Source organism: Marmota marmota, unplaced genomic scaffold (assembly GCF_001458135.2).
Source record: "Marmota marmota marmota unplaced genomic scaffold, marMar, whole genome shotgun sequence".
NCBI lineage: Eukaryota > Metazoa > Chordata > Mammalia > Rodentia > Sciuridae > Marmota > Marmota marmota.
The window spans coordinates 74696-93407 of NW_026006926.1; the positions used below are offsets into that span (position 1 = coordinate 74696).

The window sequence follows — 18712 nt, forward strand, 5'->3', positions numbered from 1 at the left end:
TCAGAAATGGTTGTGAGTCCAGGCTGGAGCTTGCAATAAAAACTGTGTGTGATTGCATCAGATTCAGCTCCTGGAGGTCTATGGAGTCCCACAAATCTGGCATTACAGCACTCCGAGCTCAGCTGGAAAGGCAGCCACCGCTTCCTGCTGAAAGGAAAGTGACCACAACACTCAGAGCAACCAAAAGATCTTTATTGCAGCAGTGCAACAAAGAGAAAGGAAAGAAGGAAAGAGAGAGAGAGAGAAAAGAGAAGAGATGAACAGGGAGAGAGCAAGAGCAAGAGAGAGACAGAGAGCGCGCGTAAGAAAGATAAAGAGCAAGAGAGAGAGAGCAAGAGAGAAAGAGCAAGAGAGAGGGGGGCCTGGCAGGAGGGAGTTTTTATAGCCCAAATCTAATGGGGCCTCTGGGTCTGCAAGCTGCCTTGTTGGCCCAAGGGGGGGGTTAAGTGTTCAGCCTTAAGCAGGGTTGAATGTTCAGACTTGAGGCAAACAGGTGATAAAGGACCAGATAGAGGGGGGTTTGAGTGCGTGGGCTATCTTGCAGCCAACATCTGTTCAGCCTGCCCTGCAGACAACACAGTTCAGCCTGCTCTGCACCCAACACCTGCTGTGGAAGGGAATGGACTGCCATCGACCCCCAGGGACCCCCATGTCCTGCAGTTTGGGTGTTTTGGGGCATGTCCGAGGGTGCTGTCGGCCCCCTGCCATCAGTTCTGAACAGTGCTTTCCCTGCTGTAGCTGTGTGAGCCCTTCCCTTGCTGCCTTCGGGTCTTTGCTCAGATGACAGTTTATCATCAGAGTCTGCTGAGGATGAGTTTGAAATAGCAACCCCACAGGTTGCTGGCTGATCACATGGCCCGTCCTGGGACACTGCCTTAACATCTGCCCCTCTTCCTCCCTCTGCAAGAGTGTGAGTCTCCAGAGTCTTATCTCTTCTGTGGACCAGGACAGCCCCTGCCCCTGGAGTGCTGGTGGTCACAGAGCAGGTGTGTGCAGGGAACACCTGTGGAGCATGTCAATAGGCAGCTACTGCACAGACTCCACCCAGTGTGGCCTGGGGACCCTCCTTCCTTTCTCTCTCCTGCTTCTAGAGAGGATCCAGTACAGCTGGTATTTCTTCCTGAGAGTCCTGCTACTTTCCCACCCAACCTGCTGGAGAAAACCTTTGACACACACCTAAGAACCTGCAGCTTCTGTGAGGAGCAAGATCTGTACAGGTGGGGGTGGGGCAGCTTGACAAAGGGGTTGCTAAGCAACCAGAAACATCTGTTCCCCTAAGTCACAATGGCTACAGGGATGCCTGGTTGCCTTCAGAGGCAGGGCTGCCCCAACTCCCTGGGGGGTCTTTAGAGGGTTCTTAGGATGGAAATAGATCCCCTGGGTCAAATCCCAGCTCTACCTCTACTGTGTGATCAGAGCTTCCTGCTCAGTTTCCTTGTCTCCAAAATAGGAATAAGAGGAGCTTCTACCACATGGACGTCAACCTCAGGATTATATTCCCCATCGATACCTGTTTAGAGACTGCCATCTCCCAACACTGTTCTGCTTATTTGAGAAATGAGGGGAGAAGGGCCACTGCTTTCCGGGAGAGGATGCCACAGGAGCAGGCCCACAGGTCTGCCTTCCCCAGGAGAAACAGCACCCCTTCATGTGTCGCCTCCTCGGGCTTCTAAGATGCAGTTGGCTTAGCAGCGTGGGGACCTCTTTCCAAAGCAACGCTTGCCTGTTTTGTCCAGGAAATTTTGATTGGTTAATTTCCTATTTTAGTTAAAAAGCTTTATTGAAATAGATTTTACATATCATAAAATTTACCCATTTCCAAGGCACAACTCAATGATTTTTAGTAACTGTACTGAGTGGTGCAACCCTGGTCCTAGATGAATCAGAACATTTCTGTACTTCACTAACTCCTGAGCCCATTGGGCTCCCACAACCTGGACCCCGGCCCAGGCAGATTGCAGACCTACTTTCTGGTTTACACTTTGCCTTTTCTGGATGTTTCATATCTGTCCGGTCATATGAGATGATTCTTCTGAGGCTGGCTTCTTCCATGTGACATAATGCTTTGAGGTCACGCGTGCTGTAGCATGAATCTGTGGCTCTTTTAATTTCTGATGACATTCTGCTGCACGGTCGGCCAGACTTGCTTACCCACCGCGTGGGGACAGGCAGCTTTACTGCCAGCTTGGCGTACTGCAAGTGCCACTGCTGCCCACGCACTCAGGGGGGTATCTGTGTGGACCAAGGCTGGCCTCTAGGGGGATCATGAGTTCCAGGCCAGGCTCAGCAACTCTGCAAGGCCCCAAGCAACTTACCGAGGCCCTGTCTCAACATACAAAGTTAAGAAGGGCTGGGGATGTGGCACAGGGGTGAAGTGCCTTGGGAGAGGGTGCTGGGTGGACGCAGGGCTGCGAGACACGCCCAGGATCAGCTTTCTGGGAAACAGAGGCAGTTTAACCTGCATTTCCCCCAGCAGCACCGGGGTCCTCCCCTCTCTGCAGCCTCCCTGCACCCTCTATCATCTCCCTGGTGAAACATGCCATTTTGGTAGGTGTCACATGATACCATGTTTGGGTTTTTTCTGCTTTGTGTTAATGACCGACCATGTCTTGCATTCTTTGTCTCACATTTTGCCATTCATATAATTTATTTAACAAGTTTCTGCCCAGTTTTTACAGGTGTGTCTTACTGTTGTGATATGAGTCATTTATAAATCATAAATCCTTTTTAGGATATATACTTGCAAATATTTTCTCCCAGTCTGTGGCTTGCTTTTGTTTCATTTTTAGATGGTGTAGCTTACGGAACAACAGCTTTGAATTTGATGATGCCATTTGGCACTTCTGGCTATGTGTTTCTGTCCCCTGCCACCCCTGGTCCCCTGCCCCTAGGGTCTTCGTGTTGGGCCTCTGTGATACTAAACTGTGGCTGGTTATTTTCCTGGGGTTAGGGCTTTCCTGGGGAGTGAGCTTCAGGGCGAGTCCAAGTCAATTGATGTCAATGCCCCATGCATGGGCTTTTCCAGGGAGCGGTCAGCAGGTCAAGCAGTGGCAGGCACCTGGGATGGAGTGTTTAAGCACTGCCCCCAAGGTCAGAATGCCACCAACCCTGCTTTTCCTCGGGCTCAGCAATTCTTTCCTGAAAAAACCCTCTTCAGTCTGTGGTCAACCTTCAATTAACTTCCAGAGCTCCTGAAGAAGCTGATTTTGCCAGGATTTCTCATGCTGGTTTGGCAGAGCAGGTTCACGAACATCACTACTCTGACAATATACTATGTTCTTAAGATTGAACCTGACTCGCTGCTGCCACTAACCTTCCTGAGGGACAAGGAACCTTTCATCCCCATAAGAGTCTCTAGCACACTCCTGAGCACCGAGTGTGCTAGAGACCCTTGTGGTCAGACACTAGCAGGTGGCTGGAGTCACAGCCAGTCCTGGCAGTGTCTCATTTCTTCTTACTGTTGAGGACAATTCCACTGAGTGGTGGCCTGGCTGGTGTACTCACCAGGGACAAGCACCTGTCCTTCCTCCCTTGACTCATGAATCAACCTGCCGTGAGGCTGGGACCGTGGCTCATGGGTAGAGCGCTTGCCTAGTATGCCCAGGGCCCTGCGCTCCAACCCCAGCACCAAGCCTACCATTGGCAGACCTCTCCTGCACAGTGGTAGCCTATTCAGTTTCACATAGTGCAAGATTTTTAGTAAGGGATGCTCTCAGATTTTATTTATTTATTTATTTTGGAAAAAAAAACACTGCTTATTTCTCTACTGTTTGAAAAGTATTTTCACTTCAACTTTTGAGTATTTTCTTTTTCACAAATCATCTCGTGGCTTGCATACCTTCTGATGGCCCTGCTACCTTCCTCATTTCTGTCCCTTAGATGTGTATCTCCATTTCCTGCACTTGCCTTCTGTATTTTCTCTCAGTGGGCGGGCAGGATGTGTACGGTGGGGTTTATCTGTGGACATGGCATTCTCTCATTTCCTTGCACCTGGGAGCTGTGACTTTTAAATTGTAGTAGATTATCAGACAATATCTTCAAACATTTCTTTCTCCTGTCTTGTGCCTCCCTGACTAGGATTTCTGTGCTACATACTTAGCACAGTTTGATATGGTCTCACAATTTTCAAATTCTTCATGAAGTTTTTCACTTTTATCTTCCTGTGTTTTGGTTTTGCTTTAGTAGTATAAATTTTGTTGCTTACTTTTGAGTTTGCTTTTTTCCAGGCTGCTAGTGACTCTTTCAGAGGATGTTCTCCTGCCCCGATGCCATCTTTTTCATTTCTAACATTATTGGACTGTTTTTACAGTTTTTCTTTGCTGATATATCCCTATCCATTTCATTGTTGCCAGTCTTCTCAAAAAAGATTCTTCAAGATATAAGCCGGGAAATCTAATTCCACTCCTTATGTAACTTCAAGGATTTTTTTTTATTTAAATGCAATTTTATTGAGATATCCCTGGCATAAAAACCTTGTACTCTATGTGTGCACATGCCATGTGTAGCTGGTGTACAAAGAGATGTTTTGATACAAGTCATGAAATGTCACAATACACCATCACCACAATGCTTATCATCTGCCTGCACGTGTGTGCAAGAAGATTAAATTAATATTCATCTCCCCAGCAAATTCCCAGTGTGCAGGGTGGTCACATAGCTATGCATTAGGCCTCTGGACAGTCACCTTACACACCTGAAGCTGACTCCTAGGTTAGCGGCCCCTCCCCCCTGTCCATTGACCTCAGGCCTTGGAGATCTCTGTTCTCTGTTTTGCAAACTTGACTAGTTTAGATTCCACATACATGGGATCGTGCAGTATTCGCCTTTCTGTCTCCTGCTTATTTTGCTTACATGATGTGGTCATCGTCCTCTTTTTGCGTTTTTGTCTCTCATGATTCTGTATTGACTATCAGGCACTGTATGGAATGTGGCAGTCACTGTTGAGGCCTAGGAAGGGCCCTGTTCTTCATATTGCTGGCTGTGAGCGGGGTTGGGTGGATCTGGTGAGGAACTGGATGGGTTTTTGGTGGTTTTCCCAGAGACCTTCACAGCCCTCAGGTCTCGCAGCCACCCCATCGTGGAGCAGAAGACCTGGAGCACCAGGAGCTTCTCTGTGCACCGCCATCATCTCAGTGTTCCTCAGCCCTCACCCCTGTCTCTGTCTGTGCCCACCCTTCCACATGGCCGATACTCATCACTGTTGCCTGGAGCAAAGCGAGCCGGGCTGGTGGGAGCATTTCACATGCTGCTGCTCAGGTCTCAGAAGCAGGCCATTCCTGTGCACTTCAGTCCCTGGGAGGAATTGCTCAGCCTTGCTGCCTGCTCCTTCCCGGGCACCAACATGGAACTCTTTTCTCATAGGTGTCGGGTCTTGGTGTGTCAGGGGCTAGAAGGAAATTCTCCTTCAAAGAATAGCCTGACATTTACAAAAAACAGCCCCCTGGGAGACATCCTGCCTGGGAGATATCCTGCAGCTACCTATCTCCCTGGAACATCCTGCAGTTATCAGGATCATCAGACATCTTGCAGCTGGCAGTTTCACCACCCACATCCAGCAATTGCTGATTAGAGAGCTTCCCCATCCCCAGCATATAAATATCCCTGTGTGAACAATAAAAATTTGCAGCTTGATCAGAACTCCTGTCTTGCTGTCATCCCTCCTGTCTCTTGTCCCTTTATTCCTCCCCACCTAGGTTTGCGGCCCTCGGTTGGGACATTGGTGCAAACAAGGGTCTTGTGCCATCAGCAATGACAATGTTCTCCTTCACATCAGTTCAGTCTCTTGGGCCTGAGTGAATTCTCTGTCCCCCGCTGGACAGCAGATGTATTTCCACCTCTAGTCCATACGGAATCAAGGGAGCAAATTTATTTAGTCAATAGCCCAAGCTGATCCATTTTAAAAGGCAGGAGAACATTATGTAATGTTTCCCCTGCATTTCACATATTGCCATTGACGAGAAGAGCTGGAGACATGGGCAATTTTATTCCTGCCTGGTGATGGCAGTTGCTCACCTGCCAGTCTTTGCCTGCAAGGTGACCTTGTGCATCACCTGTGACATCAACCCATATGGTTCTTCTCATATGTACCCACTGGAGATCCATGGCGAAGTGCCAGTGAGCGGGTGCCCACTCCCCCTGCTTGGGGCATCTGAGATCTCCTAACTGCTGCAGTAGCTCAGTTTTATCTTTTAAGAATTAATTAACTTTTTGTCTAATTTTATGGCTGTCTCCTTTTCCTGCTGTGCTTTATCAAAGGCTGTGTCTCCCACTCTCTTAAGTGGGGCTTGTCATTCTGAAATTTAGCTCACCAGTGTCCATTGACATTCTGGCTTTCAAAAATCCTGTGGTTATGTTGATTAACCAATTTGTCATCTTATTGTTAATAGGAGAGCAAGATTCTCAGGCAGCTTTCATCTTCTTAGGGGGAAGCCAAACTTCAGGACTTTTTAATGGATTAATAGAACCCAGTCAATCATGGCTCTCCTACAGTGCCATGATCAGCAACAGATGCTTCTCGTAGAGTTTAAGTTGGAATGAAAACTGCAAAGGGAATGCCAGCTCCTTCGTTCTGAACAGCACGGAGGAGCCAGCACCACGGAGCCACCCACAAAGGGGTGCTTGGATGGTGCTTAGATTTGTCATTGAGACTACTTCTTCGCAATCTGACGCTACCGTCGACCTGTTCACACAGCACTTTGTCACCCAGCCCTGCTCTGTACCAGGCAGAGACTGGGTGCTGCATCCTGCCAGCACCTGGAAGACCCGGCCACCCTGCACAGGTCACCTCCTTCCAGGGGTCCTGAAGCACAGCACAGACTGGCTGGGAGAGAGGTGTGCCCTTGCTTCACAAATGACAGCACTTATGTTGGCCTTGAACTGCCTGCTGGCTTCCATTTGCTGAAACTAGATGAATCCTGGGCTGGGAGAGGAGGGTCTGAAATGCTCAAGTGGTACTAAAGGCACATGCTGAGACCTGCCCTTAAGACATGACTCTCCCCTGCTTTCCCCCACTGAGAGAACAAACAAGACAGAGCACCTGAAACCAATCTCCATAAAAGGTGATGCATTTTGCAGAGGCCACAGGAAAAGCTCCTAGTTTTACCAGTTGGTGACCCATTGCTGGTTAGTGCTTCTCCTCCAGGACCTGGAAATCAGAGGGTGGCCTTGTCCTCTTAAGGACCATTTGGGAAAACTCACATTCAAATTTAGCACAGACTCACTTCTCCCCTGAGTGTCTTTTCTCAGGTCAGGGAGCTTTCTCTCAGTGCACAGGGCCGCTCCTCCGTCACCGACAGCTGCCTTACTTTTGGAAGACAAGACGGTTTTCACAAAATATGCCCCTTCCACTCCACTTGAGTCCATTTCTGAGTCCGGCAGAGGCCTTCTTCCACACCTGAGTGTTTCTCCTCCCGTGCACAGGGGCATGTGCTTGGTAAAGGGCCAATGGTGGTCTACATCTCTGCAGAGGCTGGGGACCTCCTGGCCGGCGTAGTTTCCTCCTGTTCCAGCTGGAGACTTGCCCCTGGAGTCCCCGGAGCTTCACTTCCTGGGTTTTCTTCACTGAGTGCATCCGCTTCATTTCCTCTTTCTCTGTCAGGAGGAACCTTTCCCTCAACAGTCCAGATGGTTTCTAAAGTGACCTTGCCTGATAAGCACTGTGAACTCAATATTCACTTATTCTCTGTTATCCCCAGCTTTCCACCCTCCACATCATGCCCTCTCGGGGCAGCAGGTACATGGGTCACCTTAGGAGAGGTCCTTGCCCCAGTCAGAATGGCGGTCATCAAGAATACAAACCAGCGAGTGCTGGGAGGATGTGGGGAAAGGCCCACCCTTACATTGTTGGTGGGACTACAAATGAGCGCAACCACTCTGCAAAGCTGTATGGAGATTCCTCCAAAGACTAGCCACCATATGACCCAGCTGTCCCTCTCCTCAGTATTTTTCCAAAATAACTAAAATCAGCACACCATACGGACGCGCCACAACAATGTTCGCAGCAGCACAACTCACAAGAGCCAAGCAATAGAATCGACCTAGACGCCCATCAACACATGAATGGATAAAGAACATGTGACAGATATCCACAGTGGAGTTTACTCAGCCACAGAGAAGAATGGAACTCTGGCATCGGCCAGTAAATGGATGGAGCTCAGTGAAATGAGTAGAACGCCACGGGTCCAGTGTTTTCTCATGCATGAGTGAGACTGCAATAAGAGGAAAGAAGGTGAAAAACCCAGGAGATCTCTAGAGTAGGAGGGGCTTGGCGGGGCAGGAGGAAGAACAGGACAAAGTTGGAGTAGAATTGACTAAATCATGCTATGCCCATACATGAGTATACCACGGTGAATTGTACCTTATGTCTATCTATAAAGCACTAATTTAAAAGACTATAAATAAATAGAAAGAAGATCAGGAGAATAGACGAAAGGGAGGGCAGAGGGGAGGGAAAGGGGAAGTACTGGGGACTTCGGTGGACCAAATTCTATTCCATGCTTGCATGATTTTGTGAAAACGAACCCAAGATTACGTCTAACTACAATGCACTAAAAAGAAAAAAAAAAAAAAAGGTTTCTATCAGGAACTCAGAACAAGTCTGCCCATTAACAGCTATGTTTTGCATTCATTAGCGATTTAAAGCTTTTTTGGGGGGGGCAGGGGTTCAATCACCTCTCTTTTCTTTCCCCTCTTTCAACTTACTTGTGAAAGTAAAAGATTTCCATAAATAATCTTCAATTACTTTTGAGAATAATGGTGGATTATTTTTGCCAAGCCTGGCATTTTCTTTCACATGCCCTCTAGTCTTTCCTCTGCTGCAATTCACTCTCCGCCAGGCTCTGAAGCTAATTATCCCTCTGTTTCTTAGAACTGTCAGCTTTTTCTTCTAAGAACCATGACGGGTCCTGACTAGGAGCCACATAAAGACCCGCCATGGAGACTGGGACTGTCTATTTGTATATCTGTTGAGAAGTTGTCTTTAATCTTTACAAATGTGGTGGAGCTGTTCAGATCACTCTCAAGTCATGGCACTGAGTGTCATACAGTGTTCAAGGAGTTACTTTGTTGCTGGTCCAGTTATAAGCACAAGGGCTGAAAAATAATGTACCATACAAAGGTCTTTATTTATTTATTTCCCCATGATGGTCAATGATTCTGCATATGATGGTCGCACAACATGCTTGAGTTGTAGTGCAGCTGAGGTGTCATTAACGTGGTGAAATACATAGATCACAGCAGTTGATCACTACAAACGTACAGGTAGCAGGTTCCCCACCAGGATGAGAAACACTTAGGCACGCGTCCTGCCTGCTGTCTCCCTCCAAATCCTGAGCTCCAGCCCACCTTGCTTTGCCACATCAGGTGGATTCTTTTTCATCATAAAGCACTTCTGAGGGTACCCTGTGCTGGGTGAATCAGGAGGTCATGATTTGGGCTGTGAATGGCATTCTGCTATGTAGATCTACCCAGCTGAGCAACGTTTACCTCGTCATTGACATTAAAGTTGTTCCCAGTTGGTATTTTGTTATTATAATTGAAGTTGCTACAAATGTCCTCATCAGGTTTCCTTGGGCTGTGTGTGACATAAACGTGTTACTATATATTTACATATGAATAGTTTCCCTTGTATTCATACTAAGTTGAGGAATTGCTTAGTTATAGAATATGTGTACAATTTTTTAGAAATTTGTTTTAAAAACTGCCAACTAATTGGCAATATTAGACAGTTTTAGCTGATCCACATTTTCACTAACATTGGTGTTTTTCAGACTTTAAAATTTTGGTTGTTCTAGAAATTAAGTAGAGCTAAGTCACTGTAGTTTTGACATGAATTTTTCCTTTTTTACTCTTTTTGCAGTCCTGGGGTGGAGCCCAGGGGCTCGTGCCCATAGGCGAGCTCCACCACTGAGTTACGCTCCAGCCCCAATAGCCATTTTCTTCTGCCCGTTTAAAAAATTAGATTGTCTTTTATTCTGGAGCAATAGCAGAATTACCTATCTGTATACAATTTATTAGGAGATGTACTGCAATTTTTCCTCCCAATTTATGTTTGCCTGTTCATTTTGTAACTATATCTTTCATCTGCAGAAATATTTTTAAATGTTTTATAAAGGACAATTATTTTATTATTTTATTTAAAACAATTTTGAAACATGATTAAGAAGTCTTTGTTAAATCCAAAATAGATTCTATTTTTCATTTCTAGGTTCTGTTTAAACCTTTTTTATTTTAATTTTAACCCTTGGGTCTGTGATCTCTCTAGGACTCAAATAGTTATTTTAGTTCCAACCTTAATAATAAAAATGGAATTTCACTATTTGCAAAGTGCTGTATTTAGGAGGAATATTTAGATATATTAAAATGTTTAACAGAACCTAAAAAGACAATTCTGCATATTGAATTATTTTTTTTAATCTGAAAAACTGACTTTGAGTAGCAATAAAATTTTGAAGGCAGGGCACAGAACAGGAAGCCTGCCCAGTGTGGGAACCCACGTCATTACTGCTTTCTTGGAGTGGGAAGATAATTTCCCTAGTGTACTTTAAAGTGTTTGGGTTCTTATTTCCCATTGGGAAAGTCCTAGTGTCCTGATCATCTTGAGTAAGCTTGTCCAACATAAATACTGAAACCCAGGTCATATTTTATTCTATTTTTTTTCTCTATGAAAAAAAACCTAAAAACAAAGAACAGAGAGATTTCCATAACACACTGACTTTTACAAATCCACAGAGATCATTGATGAGGGCTCAAAATTTGAATACTATATATATATATTCTGTAGTGTTTGTCCAGCCAGGACACAGTGGGGAGAACTGGACAGTGGCCTCTAGAAATCACAGGCCTAGTTGTTAGTTGTGCTCCATTAACACACCTGTGGACTTATCCAATCAGTGGGTTTAGGGCTACCTCACCTTCAAATCCTCTGAAAAACAGTGGCATAAACAAAATACTCAATTAAAAGTAAAAGAATAATAAAGAGAAATGCAGCATGATTTCCTCAGGACTCCTGGGCAGCCCTTCCTCCAGGAGTCAGCCAGCCTTGCAGACTCCCCATCCTGCAAATGCTTCCTTCCCCAGACCATTGCAAGGATTCCCAGGCTCCAGGGCCTCAACTCACAAGCACCATTCCAACAGCAAAGGACCCAGAGAACACCTGTGGTGAGGCCAACCCTTTCTCCACAAACCCTCCAGCCCTGTGCATGAGGGAGAAGCAGATGAAGACCCTCTTGGCTGCCAACTTGAGGAGACCTCAGAGCAGATGGGTTTGAGGGTGGGTTCACCCACGTGGAAGTCTACACAACAAGGGGGCAACTGAACACCTCTGTTCTGACCAGCTCAGCCATCAGCCCGTCAGAGTCATGGCAGAGCCCCAGATTCCTCCTCTGTCTTTCCAAGTTAGTTCTTAGACTTGCCGTGGCTCAAAGTGAGACAAGATAGAAGAAACCCTAAGTCTAACCCTAAGAGGCCCTGTCCCACCTATAGGCCCAGCCTATTTTCCTCCTGATGTGGATTCCTGAGAGGCCTGTAAGCCTTGGAGCACTGTGAGTCCAGTCACTAATGCCTGCAGGTGCTGCCAGAACAGAGCCAAAGGGGAGATGTTGGAGGAGCCACCATGTGGGTACCTTCCAAACCTTATCGCCTGGATGACATCCACCCAGATATCCCTAAGAGAACCACAGCACCGTGTCAGCCCTGTTCTCCCTGAGGAAGAGAACTGGGCCCACCAGGTGATGCCACCCATACATTTGACATGGTCACTAAGCACAAAGTTTCCCTTAATAGAAGAGCCCAAGGTCCTGAAAGCACTTATTCTTGAGAATCTTTTGGCCCACTTTCAGGCTGCCCAAGTGCACATTCCTTGTTTCCTAAATAAATCTCTGCTGTGCCTGTTTTTGACACATCCTGGATTTCTTTTCTGTGAGGTGTGTCAAGACCCTGCAAGGGCCCCTCTTCTGGGAGACCTCCTGAGACCCCTCGCTGGTGCTAAAAGATGTTCTCAAGGAAGCTGCGATGTCCAGTATCTGTTTGCAGCCATTTCAATTTATTTAATTGACAAGCTGTCTCATTCTCTTATTCGGAAGCTTGCTCTAACTCCATTTCATACCACTGTTTCAACCGCTGTTTATTTTTTCAAAAAGAATTGGAGACTGATGTTTTCCTTCCTCCCCTTCTTTTTCTGACCCTTGATTTCCTGACAACTGTATCTTGAGGTTTAGAGTGGCCATTTATTTTCATAACTGTATTGAGTGTGCTCATTGCTTTCCTACCTCAGGACACATTCTGTGATGTTTTCTCTTGGCCAGAAGCACAGATGTGAATGTTTTCCTGGTCACTGAATAGATGGATTTCCATCCTGCTAAACAGAATCTCATCCGTGCTTTCTCTATTCTTCTTGAGTAAAATGGCAGTTTAGTCTATATCTGTTTTTAAGGAATCTTCTTTTCACGAAGGTCCACACCAGTTTCATATTTGAGTCTAGTGAGTGAAATGTTCTCCACAAAATATTTATGTGACTAGGTGTTTTAAGTGGGCCCTTTCCCCTTAGGAGTGGACTTTATAATTTCCCACATGGATTTTCATCTCCAATGTATTTAAAACAAAAATTTTTTGTGGTTCACAGATATTCCCCAATTTTTGTGAAATCCATGTGAATCTTTTTCATCGAATGTTAATATTTTTTTAAAAATCTGTCATGCAATGCTGATTTAAAATGTGTCAATGAAAAAACAAGGGCTAGAGAAAAATGAGGATTCAGTTACTTTGTATCCAAAAACAGAGGGTGAAGCAGAGAAGGGCCCTGGGAATTCAATCTGGATGTGGCAAGGCTGGTTCTAGGGAGCCCAACTCCTGTCTCATCCAAGCAAATGTCAGTTAAAGGAGAGAAACCATGTATGTTTCAAAAAGCCTCCCAGAAGTCAACAACAAAACAATAAACAACTCTCCCCCAAACAAAACAACAACAGGTGTTGGCATAAATGTGCATAAAAACAATGGATGGAGCACATCACCACTAAGGGTGTCCACATTCACTCACCTGTCACAGAAGAGTTCTCAGGCCCAGCATAAGACTTGTCCATGCACCTGACTGATGTCAAAGTATAGGAAAATTAACCATAAAACTCCTCCCAGTTGTAAATATCTGTTTGCCCTGAGATGGCGGATAAAGTCCTTGGTGGAGAACTTGGCACACTGGTAATGAGTGAGTACCAGGTGGTGCTCGTCTGCTGACCCAGTGCTGCAGCAGTACTACAGGGGCCATGCCAGGTGCTCATCCTGGCTTACACACAAGCTGCACTAACTCTTCAGGCCACTTTCATGTGCTTAAAAGAGGACGCTACCCCCTGCACCCCCACACCAGGTTTCAACAAATAAATCCTTATTAAATCACCCTCTGTTGCTGAACAAGCTCACAGCTCCAGCTGTTTGAAAAACAGAAGGCACATCAGTGAATTCAAATATAACACAGTATTTCATGTCTGTGAGTCCCCCAGCCCCATGTCCTGGCAGACCCACTTGATGCTTTCATCACTGTCAAACAGGATGGAGTTGGTATACGGGCCCCCATCCTTGGGGAGGATGGTGGTGTAGGAAGTAAACTTGACCCTCTTCCTCTTTGGGCCAGAAGAGTTTACAGGTTCGGTTTTCATCTCTTTCTCATAGACATAGTCAGAAGGTCTGAACAGCTGACTGTGGAAGGGCTTCTGGGAACCTCCATTCAGCAGGAAGTTCCTCTCCTGGAACTGCAGCCCCCTGTCTATCATGGGAGTGTGGGAGTGTGATGTCCACTGGGTTCTCCAAAAGCTCCACCTCGTTCCCAAGCCAGACCCAGTCATGGGAGTGGGGGATGTTGCCCTGCTCGCTCACCACAAGCCTTTTGTCTGTACTTCCAGGCAAACGCCACGCAGTGATCAGGAAGACCAGGATGGCCAGGCAGAAGACGCAGAGCAGGGCGTGCATGCCGATCTCCAAGTCCCTCAAGCCCCTCGAGGCCACTGTAAGGTCACTAGGGTTACTGGATTCTGGAAACTTCCCCTGGGTGGGGAAGTTGGTGAAGGCATCTGCACCACCACTCTTGAGCAGCTTCCTGTCCTTCCCCTCCCCAGGTAGCGGCAGGGCTGTGCTCCTGTTGGTCCTGTCCTCTGGGCCAGCGGGGCTGCCATGCTGGAGCCACTCCTGGACTGCTGGCTTCTGGCTCCCTTCCCTCTCTATGGAGTTGCTCAGGTGATCTTTATATTCCTGGTTCATGCCCTTGATGTCATTGCTGCCTCCTTGGTGCTCCTCCTCGATGCCCTATGCAAACCTGACCTTGATGCTTCCTTTACCCACAGCAAGAACACTCCTCTTCCTCTTGGTCTTCTGGCAAGGCTCGCTGATCATCATCTCCAACTTGATCAGGGGCCCTTGTGCTTCACCCTCTGCAACCACAACCGGCCACTGGGACTGCAGGTTTGGCTGGACAGACACTGCCATTTCATCCAAAGATTAGACAGTTACGGAAAAATCCTTGGGATCATAAATGTCTAAGTGTTACTTACTGAATTGAACAAAACTCCAAGAAAAAAAAAATCAAAATATTTGTTGTGATAACTCTTCTTCACATTTGCAAATTTTTATCACAGAAATGTTAATTCCAAAACATTCTTTAAGTGTATATAATTAGAAAAAATGAGCCTCAGTGCTCTGTAACCTTAATCCATACTTGAGATACACTGGACTGTCATTAATAATGATCTACATCCCAGTAACATGACGAACAAACAATATAGTTTTAAAAGGGCAGGAAAATACACATTAGTTTATTTCATGTCCTACAACTGAATTTTGCTGTGACCCTTCTTAAAGCTTTTTGAAAAATTAGGCCATGCATCCAAGTCATTTCCAAGGGCAACTAATCAGCCATCAACCAAGATATCATTTGAACTATGATGATACTTTAGAAATTCAATGCAGCTAAAGCCACACAGTGCTGGCTGAAGGTACTTGGGGGAAAATGCATTATAATCCCATCCCACTAGAGAGACACAATGCCCCTGATATCTTCTTAAAGTGATTCACTAAAACTCTGAAAATGTGTGAAAGTTTTAGAATTGTCCATAATTACAGTAAGTAGACAGCAATTTGGTGCCTACTTACAGTAGCTGAAATGGAATTTCTAAGTGTCAAAAGCTGCCTGCTTTCATAAAAATGGAAAAATACAATTCTCTGTCATGGTCTACGGTAGACAGTCAATTGCATAGATGAACTTGGCTGCCGAGCAAATGGCACAGGGACCTGTGATGGACATTTAAAGAGTGTCTGAGAAGAAGTGTTCCCCATGCATTGGGAGCAGACTGGGGAAGAGGCAGGGAGACATATTGGGGTGTCATCTCCGCTGCACATGCCCTCTGCTGATGACCTTTGGGACATGAAGACTGAGAGGGACAGGCTCTATCCATTAGCCAGGGTCATAGAGGTCTCTGGGAACCTCATCTCTTTAGGAACTTGAAGAACCTCCCAGGGAACCATTCTCTTATCTCTGGTGGAGACTTGAGAAGAGAGTGAGAAGGGAGAAGCAGTCTATGCCTGGCATTTGCTGTGGACCAGCCACACTGGAAATTCACTGCCTTTTTGGAGAAGATGGAGCTAGACAGATGTAGGATATTCTAAAGTGACACCAAGAACTCTTGTCTCTGCTCATTAAGGTGCCACCAAGTAAAAAGCAACAAAGGTGAAATAGGTGTAAGAAAAATGAACCTCTAAATTACAAGCATGTTTTATTTTTAATTGCAATTTTATCACAATCACTTAAAACACTGTAATTAATGTTTACACCAAAATATTTCCTAATTCACTTTCAAAATAAAATGTTTGCTGAAATGATTTTTAAAGCTTTCAATAATTGCTTGATTTCACCTTCCAAATAAAGCATTCCTAAAAAGAACAACTTACAGCATTTTTCCTTTTACTCAAAGAATAAATTGATTTTATCTATTTATTTTGAGAGAGAGAGAGAGAGAGAGAATTTATTAACATTTATTTTTTAGTTCTCGGCGGACACAACATCTTTGTATGTGGTGCTGAGGATCGAACCCGGGCCGCACGCATGCCAGGCAAGCGCGCTATCACTTGAGCCACATCCCCAGCCCCAAATAAATTGATTTTAAAGAGTAGTAACTGTGTGTATGCTTTAAAAGAGATTTTGGTTGATTTAGCAATAAAGATTATTTCAAAAATGATGCAGATCTTGGTGCTGGATATTCAGAGTAAAGAATCATGACATTAAAAAATTAATCTGTGCTCAGAGAGTGGTGCGGTGCAAAGATAAGAAAGCTGTTGAGAAGACGGCTCTGTCATTCCCTCTACCCCATAACCCTCCAAGTATGGCCTCCACGTTCATGCACAGAGGTGGGCAGTCCCTATGAAAGATCTGAGGGCCCCAGGAAAGCACAGCAGGAAAGGGGGTTTTATGGCCTAAAACTATCAATTCGTCCAATTTACCTTCTATTTGCAATTTAGTTCTAGAGGACATATTGCATTAAAGCTGCATGTATTAAACAGACATTAGAAAACAATTCAATAGACTAACACTTCACAGTGAGAATTTATAGTTCTGTTGGTCAATTTCCAAAATATCATTCCATCAGTATTAGCTAGAAAATACTTACTACAGGTGCATGAGGAAAGATAGAAGATCTGGTAATTTCATATTTTCAGCAAGAAATAATTTTCTCCATTTTTTAAAAATGTTCTTAACCACTGCCCATGTCCAATACAGTTCAAGAATTTAATTCCAAGTTTAGAAAATAAAATCCTCATGGTTTCCCTGTCTTCAATTAGTAACACAGAAAGTGGAGGCTTATATTCATAGGAAAACAGCTTTCATTCATTTTTCAGCTTAGCTTTTTCTACTAAAAGAGGTCACATTGATGATGTTCATTTATTTTTTCTTAGCATCATCTTGTGAGATAGAAAAATGCAGATCATTGTTTTCATCTCATAGACAATGACTGCTTGGAGAGGTCAGGGCTCCTGCCTGTGCTACCCATACACCAAATGGCCTCGGAGAACCTTCCACTCCCCAATCTTTCAGTCCGCACCTTCAGTCACCTGAGCCATCATGACATTCCTGAAGGGCACTCATTTCCCTTGAGTCCAAGGAACTTTTGGAATGTGACTGGATGCCATAGTCCGCATTCCGTGGGCAGCTGAGTGCCTCTAATGTCTTCTCATCTCTGTGGCTGCACATCAGGTACTGTGGCTCCTTCTCAATATCAGGATCCTCCTAACTTGAGAGGCTCCAGTGAAATCCAGGACACAGAGTTGTCTTGGTGTTTCCTCCTGCTGCAGATATTAGCCTCCACTCAAAGTCTCACTGGACACCTCTTGGTGACCATCACAGCTCCCCAGGGAAGTGAGGCAAATGCTGGCTGTGGACAGGAGGGCAAAAGAAATCTCCGTGCAGGGCTTCCTGGTCCTTCAAGAAGGGGCAGCAGACACCAGATCCTCCTCATTTCAACTCCATCTTGGTTTTGGGAATCAAGGTTGTAAGCAAAGCTCAGACCCAGCAGGGAGCGCTGGGACCACAGGCCCTGGCCTGTCTCCTCCTGGGCAAGGAGCCTGCGTAGGGGGTCACGTGGTTGCTTGGGGTGGGCATGGAGCCGGCGAGCTGAGCACACTCCAGGCCCAACCCCTTCCTTACCTGGTGCATCTCAGAATCCATGGGCCCAAACCTGCAAAATGGTGACCAAGTTTAAAGTCATTTATGATGTCACTGTGAGAGTGAAGAGAGCTAATTAATGCAAAACATGCCTGAGAACATTCCAGGCTGAGGAAAATATCAAGGCCTTCCCTGTCCCCTGCCTGCAGTCACCTTTGAATGTCTCCTACAAAACATCCAGGGAATGCTGGCTTCTTGTGGGAGTGGCTGCCTCAGGGGAACTGTGATCTCACTTATCTCTAGGTACACATCCTCTGGGGGTCTGGCCCATCCTTGGGGGGATGAAGCCAGGCTAAGTCCTGAAGGCTGTTGAAGTGGTGTCTTCTGTGTTCTATTTGCTGGTATTTAAAGAGACCCACTGGAAGCAAGAGCTTTGGAGCGTCAGTGGTGGAGAGGATGCTCTGCCAGGACTCCCCAGTAGGGACCCTGAGAAGTGGCCGGGTCGCACAGCTACCTGGCTTCAGGAGTTTGGGCTTCACCAACCTGGTGGTGTATTCTCTTCCCCCTCTCTCCTTCCACTGTGCTTTCATGTTATTGCTGAAGTCAACGCTGCTGTGTATAAGGAGAGCCTTTACTGACTAACTTAGCACCTTCAACGTCACAGACATCTTTAGAGCAGGCCCATGGGCACTCTCCACATTGACTCACGGCCCCCATTGGATGCTCTGCTCACACAGCCTGGCTCTGTTCTCTCCCACTCCTATTATTATTATGGTTGTTTTGATCTTCCTAACAGGGAAGATAGGCAGGGCGGCCATCAGCCCAGCTAGGCACTCTCAGATTCCAAGAACAGAAGCTAAGGACTTTATTTATAGAGATAAGCTCCTTAGCCTCTCATTCGGTCTTTGTTCCTTAGACTAGAACAAAGGTGGCCGCACACATGCCTCCATTTGCACTTCTATTCTGTCTGGAAAACCAGAACCTCAGCCCCCAGGCCACCCTGTTCCCCACTCTGGGTAAGCCCACACGCTGAGGAATCTGCTGACTCAAACACTCCATTTCTTGAGCCCACAACCA

At 45.9% G+C, this 18712-nt stretch overlaps 1 pseudogene; it reads right to left on the reverse strand.

Annotated features, from left to right (window-relative positions):
• Positions 1 to 13469: 13469 nt before the first annotated feature.
• LOC107133638 lies at positions 13470 to 17094 on the reverse strand (annotated as a pseudogene).
• Positions 17095 to 18712: the final 1618 nt, after the last annotated feature.